This window comes from Choloepus didactylus, chromosome 3, assembly GCF_015220235.1.
Source record: "Choloepus didactylus isolate mChoDid1 chromosome 3, mChoDid1.pri, whole genome shotgun sequence".
In the NCBI taxonomy this organism is placed as follows: domain Eukaryota; kingdom Metazoa; phylum Chordata; class Mammalia; order Pilosa; family Megalonychidae; genus Choloepus; species Choloepus didactylus.
The window spans coordinates 43,315,741-43,334,800 of NC_051309.1; the positions used below are offsets into that span (position 1 = coordinate 43,315,741).

Here is a 19,060-nt window from a genome sequence, read left to right on the forward strand (position 1 = left end):
AAAACTGCAGCATGCGACTAAAACACCATTGGCCATTTTATTTCCAACTCAGGATATACCCTGACTTCCTTGTGTTGGTTATAAGTCCCTATAAAGTGCATTTTATTCTTGTGAGAGACCCATCTGTTCAGATTATGAACTGACAAGCCACGTCAGTTCTAGTTTTGTGGGATTTTCAGAAGACAGTGACATGCCTCTTCTATAAAGCAGAATATGTCTATAACAGCTTCCAGAACTTTCTTCTGGAGGGCAAATGAAAGTCATTTTCACACATATCCTTTACATTGTCAGTAGAACTATTTAGTAGTGGGTGACATTCCTCTTACTGATTTGTATAGTGGCAACAGCTAATAAAAATAACATCTAAAAACTGTGTCTAAAACTGGTGCCTATACACTAAAGCAGGAAATGAGAGCCTTCTTAGAAAAAGACATGAAGGGGCAAAGGACTATTCTTTAAATGTGCAAGAAACAGGGAGAGGGGAAAGGAAAGTGTTTCTGTCTTATTGAATGAGAACAATGGTAACTTTTGAAGTTTAAAATCAATCTTGCTTTGTCAGGGAGCCATATGGAATTCATGATCAGGCAAACCAGCTAGAGGAGTTGGGGTGCGTACCCACCTGGTGTGAGAGACCCAATAAATAATGTGTAAATGGTGTGACTATATCCTTAGTAAAGCGTGCCAAAGATACTGGCAAAATTCAACTGGCTACCATCATAAAGAAACGTAAATCAGCCTGTGCCATTTATTACCCGTGTGACACTGAGCACGAATTACTTGTATGATCTTGAGCATAATACTTAAGATCTCTGAGTCTCAGTTCCCTCCTCTGTAAACAGGGATAACAATGGCATATACCTCATACTTGTTGAGATAATAATCTCACTTAAGTGAGAAAATGCATATGAAGTGCTTAAATGACCCATGACATGTTCAGTAAATGGTGAACCAGTGTGACTACTATTAAGTTATCAGTCTGACCTGGTTAAAAAGAGCAGAGAATAGCAAGCTGAAGAAGAAGGCAGCCTTGGGACACGGTATCTTACTAAGCTTCCACTACTCTGGACTTGTTTTCTTATAAGGACTTAGCTCTAATCCTATTTCTCTCTAGGTGTCAGCAGTCCATTATGAAAAAGATGACAAGGATTCAGAGAAGAGACCAGAAAGGCAGATAACGAGCAGGTAAGGGAGGGCTGGGGCTGAGAGGTGAGGAGGGAAGGACTGCCACACAGAGCTGTGTGGTCACCTCTTTCCCTCTCAGGTTCTGTCTGAAGAGGGAGCAGGCCTAGTATCAGCAAGAAGCAGGCAGGGACCTGGTGGTGCATCCGATCATAAAACCTAGGGATTTATGCAGGTATTAAGGAGAATTAAACATGAAAATGGCTATTGGATATTTTTTAAAAAGACCTCACCTCCTTCATTTTCTCACTGAAGACTTTCTTGATCGCTCTATTTAAATTTTCAGCCCCCTTCTCCAAAATTCTCATCCCCCTTCCCTGCTTTATTTTCCTCCTTAGTCATAAACACACTCTAACATACTATATAGCTTACTAATTTATCGTGTGCATTGCTTGTCTCCCCAGTGGATGGAAACTCATGAGAACAGGCTGCTTTTGCTGTTGTGTTCCTGTCGTGTTCCCAGTATCCAGCAAAATGCTCAAGAATCATTATGGCAAGGGCTCAGTCAATACTCGTTGAAGGGAAGGAAAGGATAAATTCTCATGTATCTTGAGGAGTTTGTAGTGTGGTGAGCAGATGACCTCAAAAGGCATTTCTGAAGATTCTGTGAATTCTTCAGATAATGCACGAGGAATAAAGTATCGTTAGTAATTTGGTGATAGATTTAATATTTCTGGACTCTTACAAACCACTGAGACAATAAACACATGCCATTAGAATCCTATGTGTGATGTGTAAACTTGGATGACTTTATGCAACCAGAATTTGGGCAGTGGCAAAACTTCTCAAATTTTGCAATTCAATAGTTGTTCTTTAAAGAAGGGCCCAGGATAGAGGGGGATAAAACCCCAGAAGGCAAAAATATCAAACCAGAGTGACTGATAATGGTGACCATTAACTGAGTGCCTACTCTATTTTAAGCATTACACAACTTTTTAATAAAACCCTTCCAAGGTATTTATTATTATACCCATTTTGAAGATGTGAAGATCAGGTCCACAGCCTTTATAATAGGTGGAGCTGGAATTTGATTCTTGCAATTTATACTTTCTCCGAATTTTCAGGTTGCCTTTGGGGCTAAGCTTCAACCTGTTCCTTCCAGAATTGTGCAGGAGCTCTGTTATTTTGAAAAGATACCAAGTTACACTCGATCTGCTCTGCCTTATAACTGAAATGCTTTCCAAACCCGCCACGAGCAGGTGTGCTGGGTTGCAGTTGCCCTGTGATGTTTGTGCCCAAACTGAAGATTCCTATCAAGGCAATGAGTAAAACAAGACAAGACGAGTGTAAGAAGCAGCAGTGGGGGAGCTTTTTCTTTGTTAAAACGAGAATTTCTACATCAGAGCAAATGTTGTATGCTTCGCAGTAGGCCCTTGAGAGTTTGTGCACTTGGCCCAAGGATGCTGCTCTTACTCACATCACACTTCAAACCCCTCTTCTGGATTTGCTCTCAGAGCCTATGGCACATTCTTCTAAATTTCTTCAATGACAGTGAATCTTTGTCCTTTTAGAGTGGATTTGGTTTCAAGAGCTACATTCAGTGAATAAGGTGGGTGACCAAGCCGGTAACATCTCGTGTTAAAAATGTGTTGTGAACAGAATGAGGGATACTGGTTTTATTTTGTAGTTTATTAGACTATATCTGAAGAGTACTGTAAACAGGTTTAAACATGCTTTGACTAAGGGCTGCAGTGTTGGAAAGTGTATCAGCTACTGAGGGATTGCTTCAAAGGGTCATTTGGATACATTAATTCTGCTTTGACTTTTTTTTTTTTTAATGTTGCACCACAACTTTAGAGCCACAGCATGAATTATTATTTTGGGTGCTATCACCTTCTACAACAAGACCCTGCATTGTTAGGAATTATGGCTCTGTAATAAAAACAACCAGGATGTGAATGTTTGCTAGATAAACACAGTTGTATAGGGCCAATAAACCAGGATAAAAATGGCAGTTGAGAATCCTGGGGACCTAATATTCACCGAAACAAAAAGCAGTATGTTATGTTACATTAAAATACTTAAAGAGGGAATTGATAATGAGAATAACAGCAGTGTGGAATGATGTTTTTATGGTTATGGCTATAAGAGGGAATTTATAAGATGCTTGAAATGATAGTCTCATGTGGTTAGGGAGGCTGTTGTTTATAATGAATTAAATGCATTAGGAGGAAATTATTCATGTGATTTCTAGCCTGTGGCATTGCTAAAGTATTTTAATACTTAGAATTTTAAAGAGTATTTTATATGAATGTATTTTTACACTGGAGTGATACATCAGAATTAAGCTTTTCCTCTTAAGAAGCAGCTAGCATTTTAGACTCCCCATTGTGAAAACCCTCCATCAGAAGGAATGCACATACTGTTTTAATGCAGTTGTCTGTCATTTAGTGCGGAGCTGGGTAAGAATAATTGTATGATAGTGCTGCCCTGGATTTGAAACTCAAAGCATTCGAAGTTTTAGAACATATTTCCCATCTTCAGAACCCACTGAATTATTTTATTTCATTAGGTGGCCTATCACAAATGAGAGTCTCTGTAAGCATTTGATTTTAAAACACTAAATCTAAGTCTTTTCAGTTAATGTGCTAGTAGTAGAAAAGGCGGGGACATCTTACTTACTCAGCCAAGGTAGAAATAGTTTAGTAAATGATTCCTATCTCAAGGTTTCCAAGCAAAGGTTCAGATATACAATTGTTAATAATGTGGTTCAATGGGGTACAAAGGGCAGACTACCTTTGCAATGAACAGGAATATCACTTATGTGTGAGTTCAGCGTACACGGGCAGCTATCGCAGTATTTAAAAACGCTCTCAATAAAAGAGGCTCTTGTTCCTAGGAGACTGTTAAATAGAAAATAAACTGTTCTGCTGCCACCTCAGAGATTATTTCCAAAGGAAGGTGTTTTTGAGAAAGCAAGTCTTTGTTTTTTAACCTGGACCTGTCGCCCTTGGTGTTTGCCTGGGAATCTTGGTGTTTGGAGGGACGCTCAGGAGAGAGAAAATGGGCCTTTAGACTGGGAACTCTGGCTACTTCTCCCCCACCCGGAGGGCCCCAGGCATCTCTGTTGGGAGGCAGAAGAGTGAAGAGCCACGGCAGGCAGATGAACGGAATCTTGGTTCTGCTTCTCATAGCCATATGGTTTCATGCAAATCACATAACCAGTTGGAGTCTCTGTTTCGTTGGCCGTAAAATAGGATTAAAAATGTTTACCACGTAGGATGGTTGTGAGGATTTGCTGAGAGGGTCAATCTACTGACCAGCAAATGGTTACTGAGTGACTGTTTTGTGCCAGGGAGACTCAGCTAGCATGGTCAGGCCCCAGCCCCCAAGGGCATCTAAACTGGAATTTGCAGGGCAGCTTGCTGAGTGCTCAGGCTGTGTTAACTTAGGGTGCTGAGGGAGCCCATGGGAGGGCATCTGGCTTGTGGTGGGGATGTGTGGTGGTCACAGAGGGCTTCACAGAAGAAGCGGTGGATAAGGTTTATGATAAGGATCTGATTCTTAGTAGGAACTTCATACCCATAGTTTCCTTCCTTCCCCCAACACTGAGTTCCTCAGGATTTTCCTCCACCTTTGTCCCAAGGTTGGACTATATAATGTCTGAACTGTCACACCAACGGATGTTTGGGTGTCCATCTCTGAGAACTCTCATCCTGTACCATTTTCTCCTGTCATCACTATACGCCAAACACATTAATCTTCGTTTAACACCTTGAGCATGCCAAGCTTTGTCCCACCTCAGAGGCTTTCACATACAATTGTCTCATCTTGGAATGCCTTTCCTCTGACTCTCCCCAGGCTGTCCCCTTCTCATCCTTTGGGGCAGTGGCTGCACATTAGAAAAATCAGGGTCCCAACCTAGACCAATTAAGCCAGACACTTGTGCTTTTTAAATGCTTGTCAGACTATTTTCATTTTAACAGAACCACTATGTTAGCTCTCAGTTTAAATGTCAGCTTCTCAAAGAGGCCTTCCTTGAGTACCTCTAGAAAGTAAATATCGTTTTGCTCTCTAGCTCAGCTCCTTCTCTGATCCCTTTGTAATACTTACCACAGTTTGGAATTATTGCATTTATTTGAATGTTTTTGTCTTCTTCCACTAGGGCTCAGATTCTGTGAGGATGGGGACTAGTCAGTCTTGTTCTTTGTGCTTTTCTTCAGTGCACAGTATCAGGCATGTAACGGGATTCTGAGTCTGCAAGGATAGGATGGCCCCACGATGAGGAATTCACCAAGTTGTTGAATATGGGTTGGTGGGACCTCCTGGAAGCCAGTTAAGCTTCCTTGGAAGACATGTCAACTTTCATTGTCTGCATGAGCTGGCAAAATGGTTGCACATGCTCTCCTTTTTACATAACTCTGGTGTTCCAGAATTCTCTGTGTGTGTTCTGGGACTTAAACAGATTCTGATTTGTAGCATCTCCTTTATGTCCTTGACAGTCTCCCTCACTTGATTTCTGAACACCGTGAGTGAGAGATTCCATCTCATTCATCTTCATGTTTCCCGCACCACCCCAGCACCCAGCACTGTGGCTTGACCATGGTAGATGCTCTATAAATGTTGTTGATTTGAATGGAGTTGACTTTATCCTAAGGCTTGTAGGCGTTTTGACTAAGATATCACCCTGGGCAGTAGCATTTATAATTATTCAGAGATTTTGAGCACAGGGGAGTGAGAACACATTGTGAAAGTTAAATTTGTTGGTGTAGGCAACTCAGTCATAATCTAAATAGTTGCAGATGCTCTCTACACCTGGATTGCTCAGGACAAAACAAGTAAATTTAGGTTCTTAGGCAAATAATGAAACTCTAAGGGGTCTGAAAACAAGTCATAGTCAAGTACCTCACGACACAGGTGCCCATTGTTAAAACGGTGACTGCGATGGAGCTGCTTGAGTTCATGCTAGGGCTGATTCTATTCTTTCCAAATTATTATTTTGTAGTTATTAATAAACCCAAACCAAACAGCCCAACTACTGTTTTCCCACCATAGTATGTTCACCAAACTGAAGTTAAGTTCTAAGGTGCTTTTTTTCTAAGCTTAACAAACCAAGACCAGTCAGTGGAGGGGACTCTTTTTTTTTTTTTTTTTTTTTTTAACTTCTTTAACTTCCTTAAGGAATCATTTTGGTTTCTTACTCTCCCTCCCTCTTATGTAGATGATTTGCTGGTGGAAAATGGAGGGTTTGCAGGGATAGGCAGAAAGAGGTTTGGTGGGGAATAAATTAAATACAAACCCAGCCATGTAGCAAAGGTCTTATTCTGCTTCTTATCTGGGGAAGTTTCATATTCTGATGGAGGGAAATGTGCGGGCGCACACACACACACACATACACACCTAAACCCACACAAATGAAACCCCCTCTGCGGAGAAGCGAGCTACAGGAAATTGACTTAAGGACAGGAACTTGCTAATCTCTTGTCACATTCAGATCATTCCCGCTGCCCCAGTCACCACTACCACGCACACTAAACCCAACCATCTCAGGTTGGATTCTCTACCAGACCAACTCTTATATTTTTAGTTCTTCCAATGTGAATCAGTTGTATTTTTATGGGGGGGAGAAAAATTGATCCTAGAAGGAACTCACAACAGTGACAGGCTGCTTTGGCTTTTACCCACCTGCTCTGAACAAATTTGACTTCCGGAGTCAGTCATTTTGGTGTCAAGAAATTTCTTCGGCATTCTACAACGGGTAAGATTTTTGCTTCTTTAAAAATATTTATTCAAAATTTAAAAAGAGGATTCTTTCAATGTCAAAAGGAAACTTTTTAATTTTATTTAGCTTTTACTCTAGGCTAAACATAGTAGTTGTCACCCTCTTCTACCTGTTGTAAAGAATGGAGCCAACTTATGGGGGTTGGGGTTGCTCTGATAGCCACCTTCTCCCCACCCCTCAAGCCCTAACAGTATACATACAGGTTTTATAGCATTAAAAGTTATGATAGTTGGCTTTTTCGATTTTCCAGCTGTTATTCTAGAGAATTCATGGGCTTGTGATTGACGATGACTGAGATTAAATAAGGAGTAGTTTAAATATCATACAACACTAGATGAAGTTAATCTAAAGATCCTCTACATTGCATAAATATGAATTTAAACATTTTCTATTTTAGAAAAGAAATAGAACTTGAATCCAAATGATGTAGCTTTAGTTCAGGAATTCCTAGCTTGTTGGATTTGCTTGTTGCCCACGCTAATGTCCTCTTCCCAAAAGTGGTATGTGATCTGTAAGTATATATTTTTAAGTTAGATTAAATTAAATTTAGTTTTTTTGAATAGTTAGGTTTGGGAAACATACTGTGAGGTACAAGTTTAGGTTGGAACTAAGCAAAGTTTAGGAAATCATGAGTGTTCTAAGCTCCTGTTGTGGCAGATATAAGAGAAATACAAAGAAATCATTATTTGGAATAGAGATAATCTATTTGTCATAGTAAGAAGTAAAATTTAGGAAGCAGCACTATATGGAAATTAAGCGATGAATGGGGTGGGGAGTTTGACATAAGCTTTAAGAGTTACAGGAGTTCCGAGAAAGGGGGTTGGGATGAACTGGAGTAGTCAGGTAGTAGTCAGGCCTGGAAGGATGTGAGGTTTGAGTAGATGGAGAAGGGGAAGGTTATCACAGACCAGGAGAACTGTGTGGGCAAAGTCACAAAGATGAGACTGATTAGGCAATGGATAGCCCAGTTGAGGAGACTGGCCTAAGAGGAGGAGAACACTTGTTTTACACGTTGGTAGTAAATAAATTTGGTAGGTTAGGGTGTGGGCAGATTATGGAGGGCTGTAAGAGGCCATTGAAGAGACTGGACTCCATTCTGTACTTTTCTAGTCTTCTTATACCATGAGACTCCTTGTCAGCATTCATGGCTCCAACAGAATTCCATTTAAGTGGGAGTCTGGCAATCTATGCACCTTCATCTTTGGAGCTCCTTTATGTCTCCCCACATCTGTGGTCCTCTACTTGCTCTTTGTTGTCTGTACTTTGTACACTATTGATGCAGAGACAAGTTTTGTGGCTTGGGGTACCTGTAAAAAACTCCATTTCTGGTTACAACTTTCAATCATCTGGTAATTAAAGTGGCCTTCTTGGGGGGACAAGTTGGTTGACAGATTGCAGGCAAGTCTCTATTCCTCCAAAACCAGTTTAAAAATTTCATGAAATATATGTTTCTTCCTTTGCACATCTGAAAGAGATATCATGGATTTGCTATTGGTCTTTGCATGGTCATTCCTTTGGAGAGTCAGTATATCATAATAATTCAGAGTATTTTTTTTTTCCTGGGCCATGAAACATGTGCATCCATATAATAACAAGCACATGATGTGGTGTAAATGAGCCCAGACTTTGAGTCAGATTATCTTGTGTTGAATCTTGGGTCTGTCACTTAGAGCTGTGGGAACCTCAGACAAGATATTTAACTTCTTTACTCCTCAGAATAAAAAAAAAAGTCTGTAAAATACCTACTAATGATAACAGCAATAATTACTGAAAATCCCTACCTCAGAGAGTTGTAGGGATAAGATGAGGTTAAAATATGTAAAGCATTTAACCTAGAACTTGGCATAAAAGAAACTCTCCGTAAGTGTGGCTATACTGATTCTTACTAAGGACTTGGCTGTGGACACTAACATGAAGATGAGATGATTCCTTTCTTGGGAACAAGGTATCTGTAAACTAACTTTTTTATTCCAGTATTCCTTTTGAAGGACTATGGGGGTGACAGGTGGAGGTTGGGAATTAACCTTTTTTGAGTCTGGATTAGGGACTAGGTACATTGGTTGGGTGTTTTGTAGTGTTAACATAATAAAAAAAGGAAAACAAGATTAGAAACTGATTTTCCAGCCTTTCCTTACCAATTTCTCAGGCATCTGAGAGCACTCCTCTGAGTAACTGCTGCATTATTTATGGGTTATATTTGTTGATCTCCGAATGCTTTGGGTGGATTTATAGAGGTGCTTGGAATTAGAGGTGGATAGAGTGACACTTCTTTCTTGGCCAGCTTAAATTAAAGCGCTTAATCTTATGATTTAAAGAAATTTAATGCTAGCAAGGCACAGCTAAAATTTCCTTTGAATTGAGGAGTTGGGACCATTTTGACAATGAAAGCCTCAAGTGCTTATTTGGGTTCTGGATGCTTGGTCTGGGGGAAAGCTAAGACCGAAAAATACCCTATTTCCCTATTTTCCTTTCTAGATTAGAGATTCTTTGGGGTTAGTAATCCCCATTTTCAAAATGCAAATACTGCTGGTATATTAATTATGCAAGGGATTCTCAATTATGTGTGCAGATTATTCTAGTCAAATAATAAAATTGTTTTCCTTCTAGAGCTCCACAGATACCATGAAGGAGGAAATTTGGGAGCTTCGTTCATGGAAAGGGGTGGACATAAGTTAGGATGGTTTGCCCAGGTGGAGGATGACAGGCAGCATGAAGATTGGGTGCTGGGTGTGAGAGGCACAGTGAGAACAAGGAGAGGGTGTCAGAGATGGAAAAGATGTCTAAAAGGTGGTAGACTTGTGCTAGGAACACATGGCTCCTACTTGGCTACTTCATTGCTTTGACTCGAGCAGTTGCGTGAATGCCCTGTGCCTTCCTGATGGCTTGCATATGAAATTGTCATACTCTTCGCTGCATATGAACAACTGTTCAGAGAAGATGTTGATTTCTTTGACTCTGGCTTAGAATAGTGGTTCCTAAAGCTGGCCAAGCATAAAACCACTTGCAGAGCTTTTAAAGATGTGGAATTTGCATGTAACACACCCCAGCCCTGAAATGCGGTCCAGGAACCTGTTGGATGAAAAATATGCCCCCTTCCAGGTGTTTTGGTGGTAATGATTCTGCAGGTGGGCAGTTGGGAGAGTTCTCCCAAAAGGGTCCCAAGCACGAAGATGGTAAATTAAGTGCTGAAATGAGGTAAATTGATTTTCTTTCTAACATGATTAACATCGTCATCAAGAAAGTCTTTTCCTTATTTTGAATTTAGGATGAATTCCTGGGGCAAGGGAGTGAGTATATTTATGGTTTTTATGAACCATATTTACATTTTTCACATGCAAATATAGGGCTCCGTTTCTTTAAAATTCTAAAGTGTTATATACACGCAAAGGCCATTTATTATCATTCAAGAAAAGCCCAAAGAAAGGAATTTGCATTAAGGAAGAAAGTGCTGAATCACTTTCCCGCATCTCTTTTCCAGTAAGATAGCATACTAATGAATTACTTTTGGAAGAAAGTTTCAGGGCATTACTGAATAGATCACTTGCTTCTTAGAGCATACATTGGAGACTTCTTATCTGTTCTCTTAGTTTCCGGTAAAACTGAAGTCAGCAGTGACCTCTTCCCCATTTCGTAGAAAAGAAAATCAAGGAAGAGAGTGGTTAAGTAACATGCACTTGGTTGTCATCACATACGCCGTGAGAACTACTTACAGTCATCCACTTAGTCCAGTGTTTGAGTAAATAAATGGTTGAGTAGTTTATATGGGTGGCCCCGTGGAAAAACAAGTAAATTGAGTGCCTGAGGAGAGTTTTGTCTAAATGTGGGTAAGTGGGCAAAATTAATTGAATTAATTTACTACATTTTACTATTCTTTATGCTCTTGAAGTTACTTCCTTCTGTCTATCTGCCTGATGGAAATATTACATAATGGTGTGCTACTTAGCATCTCTTTCCAACTCTTTGTTCAGTGTTGTCATGTTGGTAGCTTGCAAATGGGAGTATATATACCACAGAAATCAGTAAACACTATAAATCAGGCTCCCCACCCTTTTTTTTGGTGAGGAACTGTGTAACATACAAATATGGCAATTTGGCAATATGTATCAAGAGCCGTTAAAATATTGATATACTTTATATCTGTTCATTCTATCCCCAGGACTTTCTTCTAAATAAATAATTCAAAGAAGGAAAAAATAATGCACACAAAGACATTTACTATATTATCTTTGTAATAGAAAAATCTGAAAACAGCATAAATACTAAACAATAGGGGTTCTGACAACATTAATGCCATGGAATATTTTATAGATGTTATGAGCCATAGTTAGGATAATTATGAAAATATATTTGATATACTTGATATATTTGTGCTTTGAAGATTTTCACCTTACTGTATGTATCCTATATTTCATAATAAGGAAAGAACTGAAATTATGGAATTGTAGCCCATAACATTTTTTTAAATTATCTATATAACTGCTTGTTGAACTGTACTTTGAAAGCTAGCACCTTTCTGTATATATGTTATATTTTACAATAAGGAAATAACAGAAATTGTGGAACTGTAACCCATAAACTTTTTTGAAATTTGCTCTCCAACTACTTGTTAAATCATACTTTGAAAGTTATCACTGTTATGTATATATGTTAAAGTTCACAATAAAAATACATAAAAAAGTTAAATTAGAAAAGCAGGATTCAAAATTTCACTTGCATTCTACTTCGTTATGAATGAGAATTAAATGCGAGCATAAAAAATGAAAGCATTTGGTAGCATTTCTGTTTGTATTTCCTTTATTGTAGTAGTGCTGTGTGTGCAATCAAAAAAATCTGGAGAAAGTCTGTTAATAAATGATCTCGAGTCGTTTTAACATTTGAAGGGAGGATTACGAGGAGTTTTGCTGACCAGATGGGACTTGTCTTTAAAAGTACTCTGCTAATCCCTGGGCAGACTCTTGTCGAGGGGGATTGGATCCAGGCTGTCTGGAGTTGTGGATGCTGAGGGGGTTTCTTAAGAGCAGCCTAAGAAGGGTCTGGCTGAGAACTGAAGACTTACTAATGTAGACTGCAGGGCCCAAGAAACACCAGGAAAAACTACTGCCTAAGGCCTGAGCAAGAGGAGAGAACATTTCCTAGGATGATACAGGGAGGTCTCTTGATCTCAAAAGTGAAAATATCTCCGTTTTGAACAGAAAATAAGAGGGCCCAACCCAGAGAGGGAATGATTCTTCTAAGTCTTGAGTTCTCAAATTTTGGTGTGTTTAAGAATCACCTGGAATGGAAGGGGCCCTGTTAACAAACACAGCATCTTATATTCCACCTCCGTGGATTCTGATCCAACTGGCTGGAGGTTGGTAGGAATGTACGTTTTTAACAATCTTCCCATCCCATGAAGACTGTGGTAGAAATGGCCTGCAGATCAGACTTTGAAAACTGCTGCCAGATTAAAGGTAATAATCGTCATTGGGTGTCCTGGGGAGGTCTGCCCATTGTGTGTGTGTGTGTGTGTGTGTGTGTGTGTGTGTGTGTGTGTGTGTGTGTGTCTGTTGGGGTGAGGCTGTTAGCTGGACGTTCAGGATCTAAGGGCTTATGATACGTAGGGGAACGAAAAACAGAGAAAGTCCAAATGGGACAAGTTATTGTGTTGACTCTATAGAAACAAACCAAAATTGGAGGCTGTATTCTTCCCTAGAGGGATGTAATTTGTACCATGAAATTCCCTTCCGCTGTTCAACAGCTGTTGTCAGACAGTTGAACCAACTGAAAGTAGCTGCCAACAGGGGAACGTAAGCAGAAAGCACAGAGAGAAATGGTCCTAGTGAGAGTTTAGGACTCACGAACATTCTATTTCAAACCACTGGAAGGTGGTAATTAAGAATAAACCTGCAGTAGAATTTGTCCAGAAACATTTTGGGCCTTAGGTGTGATAGCATTACATTAAAAAAGGAAAGAAAATATAATTTTTGATAGAATGTAGTACTTTACAGCAATTAAATTAGTAATAGCACTTAGACGTATGTCAAAACAATATATTACAAAACAAACATTTTGAAAGTAAATGACATCTTCATCAAGCTTTAGAAGAACATTTTTGTAATAAGCTATCAAATAGCCTTTAGCATCTTGAGTTCTTCTAACTTTATGCCAAAGATGATTCTTTCACTTAAAAAAATCTTTCACCGTCCCCATCATCAGGGCCTCTAGTCTCTCCAGACATGACAGGATAAATCAAGGACTGACTCCACAACCTTTTTAATTTTGTTGGATGTTCAAGGGTCTGATATCTGAAGTCACACCTTCAACAAGTGCCTCTGCTGACTGTCCTTTCCCTGCCTCACAGAGGTTTTCATGAACTGACTTGCTTAGGCTGTAGAACAGTATTTCCTAATCACTACTTTGTTCACAAATTCCTTTGAGAATCTGATGAGAACCTAAGACCCTCTACTTGAGAAAAAGCACATATACAGGGACATGCACATTTACCCTACAGTTTTAGGGGATTTAGGGACCCTCTAAAGTCTGTGCATGGACTCCCAGGGGTCCAGCAACCTCATGATAAGAACTTACCTCCAAGGCTGTCAATACATCAGAGGCTGAGAAAGTTCTGGTTTTCGCTGAGGTTAGAGTAAACCCGTGAGACAGAAATGCTGACTCTCCAGCTGATGGCTGAAATGAGGACAAGATGGCGGATATGTACTGTATATCGTTTTATAGCACTGGATCTTTCAATCGAGTAAATGTGTGGAGCTACAATTGGTTCCTTTCAGAGAGAATATATGACTAATGCTCTAAGTCCTTAATTCTGAATTCTCTTACATGAAGCCAGGGTCAGTTCCATTTGCAAAAGGTTTCTCTCAAGATTCTACTTTAATGTCTTATTTACTGTCATTTGACCCCTTCAAATGCACCAGAAATGCAGGCAGATTGTAAATACAGATCTGGCCAATTCCAGAGGGTAGTGAGTGTTGGTGGTAGTGGTCGGGGGAGGGGGGAACAGTATGTAATGTTCTTGTTTCTGAGTATAAGATGTAGGTTTTCCTATCTGATGCTGAACATCTGGTTGGGCCCCGATGGCTTTGAAGATTGTCATTTTCCTGTATAGCCTTATGACCACGGGAGACAAGTTGGGTCATGGGTACCTGACTTGCAATTTGAGGAAGTGGGGGTTTTTGGCTATCAATCTCCTGTCTGTTTGGAATGTGATAGGGCTTCAGGTAGGGGTATGGAGACTTACCCCAAACCCCATCTGTTTCAATTATCCAACTCTGCAGAAAGTGATAATATGAGACCACATCATGTTATGGTCATAGAATTGGGGAGGGGAAATGCATCCCATCGTCAACCCTCCAGAGATTAATTATGTGAAATTGGCTAAATAAATTATGAAATACAAGTCAGGGTTCTCTTGGTGTGGGATAGTGTAAGAATTGTAAATCTTTGAGGTAGAAAATTAAAAACCTTTATCAAATATGTTTGATTAATTAGGCCACCTCAACTTCTACAACCGTTTTTAATTATTGTTCACTCATGAACAGGTCTCCTGCCAATTTCAATATGTATTTTAATAATAATAATACTGCCTTATATGATCTTCAGTGACAGGCCTCAAAAACAGAAATATCCCAGGTACACTAAAGGTCAATAGCAAACACTCTACCCTCCTCTCTCCTAGAGATTATTTCCCCTGCTTTGTCATTAGCCTAGCAACCTAGAGGCTGATGCAGAGAATTAACTGTTTTGTCTCTCCCTTGATGCTTTTCCTTTCTTTAAGGGGTTCCTGCGCCAGGCAAGATTCCTATTTTTCCTTTGTCTTTCCCATCTCCTGGTCCAGAGATCACTTTCTCGAACACTTTTAATGTACCCACCCCACTATGAAACGTTTCCTCCCTTTCTTGCACTTTTTTCCTCAGTTGCCACAAAAATTTCTGCCTTTGTTCCAATTATGAGCTGAAAATGATCCCAACCATGGTTGAAAGTGTAAGGATGCTTCTGATTCCTCTTTTTGAGAAGGAAAAGGAGAGTCAAATATTTGGATTCAAATTTTAGATGGTTTAAGAGCAATGCCATCACCTACGAAAACCCTTAAAGAGTCTAAAAAATCCCCTTTGGTATACTTTCTTTTTATAAAACCTGGTCGTCTTCAAGCACCAATATCTTTCGGGAGTAATTTGCTAAAATTTATATTGCTGATCTGTCTCCCTCTTTCTCTGGTGGTGTTGAGGGAGTAAAGGGGGATGTTGGAGGTATAAAAAGAAAATAGGAGGCGAGAAGGCAGAAAACCCTTGTTGTCGTATTCCTATGTGGAGAATATCTGTCAATGTCAGAATTATCTGTAATAATGTCGGCTTTAAAAAATATAATAGTAATACATGTTCATTGCTGCAAATATGACATGTGCCTTTTAACTTAAATCATTTGTATACATTTGATTCATAATTATTTAATTACATTTTAACTTATTTATGTTTTTAAAATGCAATCTTTCCAGTATTTTCTCTCCAAGATGTGCAACACCTATAGAAAAGAAATGTAAAGTAAACACTGCTTCCTGATACAATTAGAAATACAACTATGCTTAAAAGGATGATTTGAATTAACAAAAGGGCAAATATGGGTGTCTTTTCTTTCTTTTCATCCTTCACATCTCGGGAACAATAATTAAAATGTAGATTGTGGCAATGTTTCTATTAAATTCTAGAGCTATGTATACACATGGACGATTTCCCCATAGCAGGGGTGAGGGGCGGACATTCTGTTTAAAACTTGGATCAAAAGTTCAAAACTCCAACCAATAGCTTTGGATTTCCCCAAGGGCTACCCCTATGAAATGTCATCCAGGAAAGACCCATCAAACACATATGTGGAAAGAAAAATAAGTTTCTCTTCCAACAAGGGCTAGACTCTTGTGGCTTTCAGTTTAAGAACTAGATTGTGCAATTGTACTCATGAAAAAAAAATCACCAGGGTTTTCAGCTGAAGTTCATGTTTGCCTTTTTCCCTGACTTGTGACCAGTCAACCTTCTGAAGTTACTTACCTTAAAGCTTCCTCTGATTTACTGGCCCTTTCTTTAGAGGGCTGAAATGACCACACTTAAAAAATTTTTTTTCTTACATTCACTCATGGTATTTGGAGTTTAAACGCTGGTGTTCCTTCTTTCATAAATTTGGGTATGACTGGTCTTCTTTCTCAACAGGTATGTAATTCTCTGCTTTATCTACCATTTAGAATTACTTTCCTTTTTTTCCTTTGCCAGTATTGAGAGTGCTTAGCACCTCTTAAATGCTATTTTATTAACAAGCCAATAGTCACGATAAATAACAAAACAAATTCTGTTGCTTTCTCAGTCTTTCAAGATTTGATTAGAAATGTTTTCCTTTTCCCATAAAACATTGGCCAAAGTACAACATATAAACAATATCACCCACCAGTCAGGGAAAAGGCCAAATGTTCCCTCCTTCTTTACTTAATCTGCTCTTGTTCTAAATTAGTGTTTTGAATTATTTTATTTGCATTTAGAAAGGCCTCTTTTCAGAATATCAAAAATTGCAAGCAGTTGGACAGTATGAATCAATAGCCTTAAAATGTTCATAGCTTTTGACCATTTCTAGAAATTATTCCCAAGGACACATAAGAGGTGTTTTATTATAAAAGTGAAGCCATTCAACATAATTATTTTTTTTTATAATAGACAAACCTGAAAACTACTTAAAATGTCAAAGAGAAAGATATGGTCAAGTAAATTAACTTACAGCCTATAAAATATTCATCAAAACATTGTTTTTGAAGAATGTTTAATGATAAGTGAAATGAATCGGAGTATAAAACTATATATATTTTTGTTCAAAAAAGGCCTATCTGTGTTTTTTTATACAAGAATTCAAAATATGGAGGTAAATGAATCAATATGTTAGAAGTTATTCTCTAATGTGATTACATATGATGTTTTAAAGTTTTTCATTTTTCATGTATTTACTGTAATTAGCATGCATTATTTTTGTAATAAAAAAGGCCAATAATTTGTAGTGTGAAGTTAATAATGCAACTAGTAAAATGAATTTGATATGAGAATTATTTTGACATTTTGAAGGAAAACTGCTTTGAAAACGCTGTCTATAATTAAATTTTTTCTCTTAAGATTTAGAGGCTCTTTAGAATTAGAGGGATTTTGAGTTTCTTGGGTCTTATACCTTGATAAGCCATAGAGAATCACTTTCAATGAGAGATGTTGGAGTTAGTAAATTGGTTTGTGAACAGTTTATGTTTAAAATAAGAGAAAATTAGCTTTTACTTATGTCAGAATTTAAACAAAATATAAAATTTTCATGTGATGAATGCAGATGATTATTTGAAAATTTTTAACATGTGAATTTTTACTTATGTCAGAATTTAAACAAAATATAAAATTTTCATGTGATGAATACAGATGATTATTTGAAAATTTTTAACATGTGAAAAGATTCTCAAAGGACTTTTTAAAGAAGTGTATCTTCCTTATGCATCTTAAATAATCAATTTAGAAATAATTAATTTACAAATATTTTTAAAGATAAACCTATTAGGTAAATCAGGATAAATGTATTCATTTTGGTATAAAGGAGGGAAATTATCTTGTAGCCTTTCATGACCATTTTTTCTACACAGTAATACCAAATATCTAAAAATTTGTTGGTTTCAAATGCTAAATATTAGTTGGGATATTTTGACATTATTTGAAAAGCTTATTAGTTTCGTGAAGGAGAGAGTTTTCCTTTTAAATGTATGAGTGAAATCACGTTTGGTTTGTGTTATATTCCTGAATATGTTTTTTGTTTGTTTGTTTTTATGTGCACTTTTTTCCCCTGGCCTCAGTTTAACAATAACTTTCATGATTTTGTTAGGACAGCTTCTGTTCCTGAGAAAGTGTACCAGTTAGGAACGCTTTCAGCTGCAAGTTATACAATACCTGACTAACTGCAGCTTTAGTAAGTCAGGATTTCCTTCTCTCATGTAACGAGTCTGGTGGTCTGTGTTGGTGGCCGGAGTTCAGTGGCTCCTAATACTGTCTCGCCCTTTGTTGTCTTTCATCCTGGTTGCAAGATGGCTGCTGCAGTTGTGAGCTTGGTGCCTCCATTGGAGAGGGCTGGGGGTGAGTGAAGGTGTTAAAGAGGGTGAGCTGGCAATGGCTGTCCTTTGGAATCTCCTAATACTCAATCCATAATCATATTTCCATGATTGTCTTAAAAAATCTTTTTATAATTGGTTTATTTAAAATTCAGCGTTCTGGGAAAGCCCACCCATTTGTATGGTTGTTAAGTTTCAAGTATCTCTAATACTGATTATTTTTTTAAATGCAATTTTATTGAGATATATTCACATAACATACAGTCCTTCAAAGTGTACAATCAATTGTTCATAGTTGTGCGTTGATCACCACAGTCTTTGAACATTTTCATTACTCCAAAAAATAAAACAAAAATTAGAGTAAAAAAGAACATCCAAAACATTCCATTCCCCTTCTCCCCCCATTGTTCATTTACTTTTTTTCACACTCATTCATTGTTTTTTTTTTAACTTTATAAAAAAATTAAAAAACAAACAATAAAAAGACAACATTTCAAACAAAACCAAAACAAAGGAATAAGAAAAAACAAATAACCTAAAATAACTACAATGCTTCCAACATGTTCCTACCCTACCCCAAGAAAATAGATTATAACCCAACAAAGGAATAAGAAAAACAAATAACCTAAAATAACCACATTTCTGTGAACTTGTTCCTACCAAACCTCCCAGAAATGAACAGGCCATAGTTATTCCTGTGCATTCCAAGAACATTAAGTTTACCCTCCATAACTTATTTGTTCTTATTAGATTATTGTTCCTCCTTCACTATTTGCTGTCTATTGCTAGATCCCCTACATTATAAAATATAAACCATTTATTTTACATTTTTCACAGTGTTCACATTAGTGGTAGCATATAATATTTCTCTTTTTGTGCCTGGCATATTTTGCTCAGCATTATGTCTTCAAGGTTCATCCATGTTATCATGTTTCACAGCCTTGTTCCTTCTTACTGCCGTGTAGTATTCCATCGTGTGTATATACCACATTTTGTTTATCCACTCATCTGTTGAAGAACATTTGTGTTGTTTCCATTTCTTGGCAATTGTGAATATT

General features: G+C 38.0%; 1 protein-coding gene across 5 annotated transcripts in view; it reads left to right on the forward strand.

Annotated features, from left to right (window-relative positions):
• Window positions 1-2,507: 2,507 nt before the first annotated feature.
• The window catches only part of RHOH (ras homolog family member H), a 37,742-nt gene continuing 21,189 nt past the window's right edge, over window positions 2,508-19,060 (forward strand). Inside the window, exon 1 of one of the 5 annotated variants that reach the window (XM_037829636.1) lies at window positions 2,508-2,728. The gene's annotated coding sequence lies outside the window, so the exon portion shown is untranslated. Of the gene's footprint in view, window positions 2,729-6,616; window positions 6,878-7,764; window positions 8,847-8,913; window positions 10,726-15,485; window positions 16,096-19,060 lie in introns of those variants that run through there. The other 4 variants (XM_037829635.1, XM_037829639.1, XM_037829637.1 and 1 more) reach the window with 4 other exon arrangements.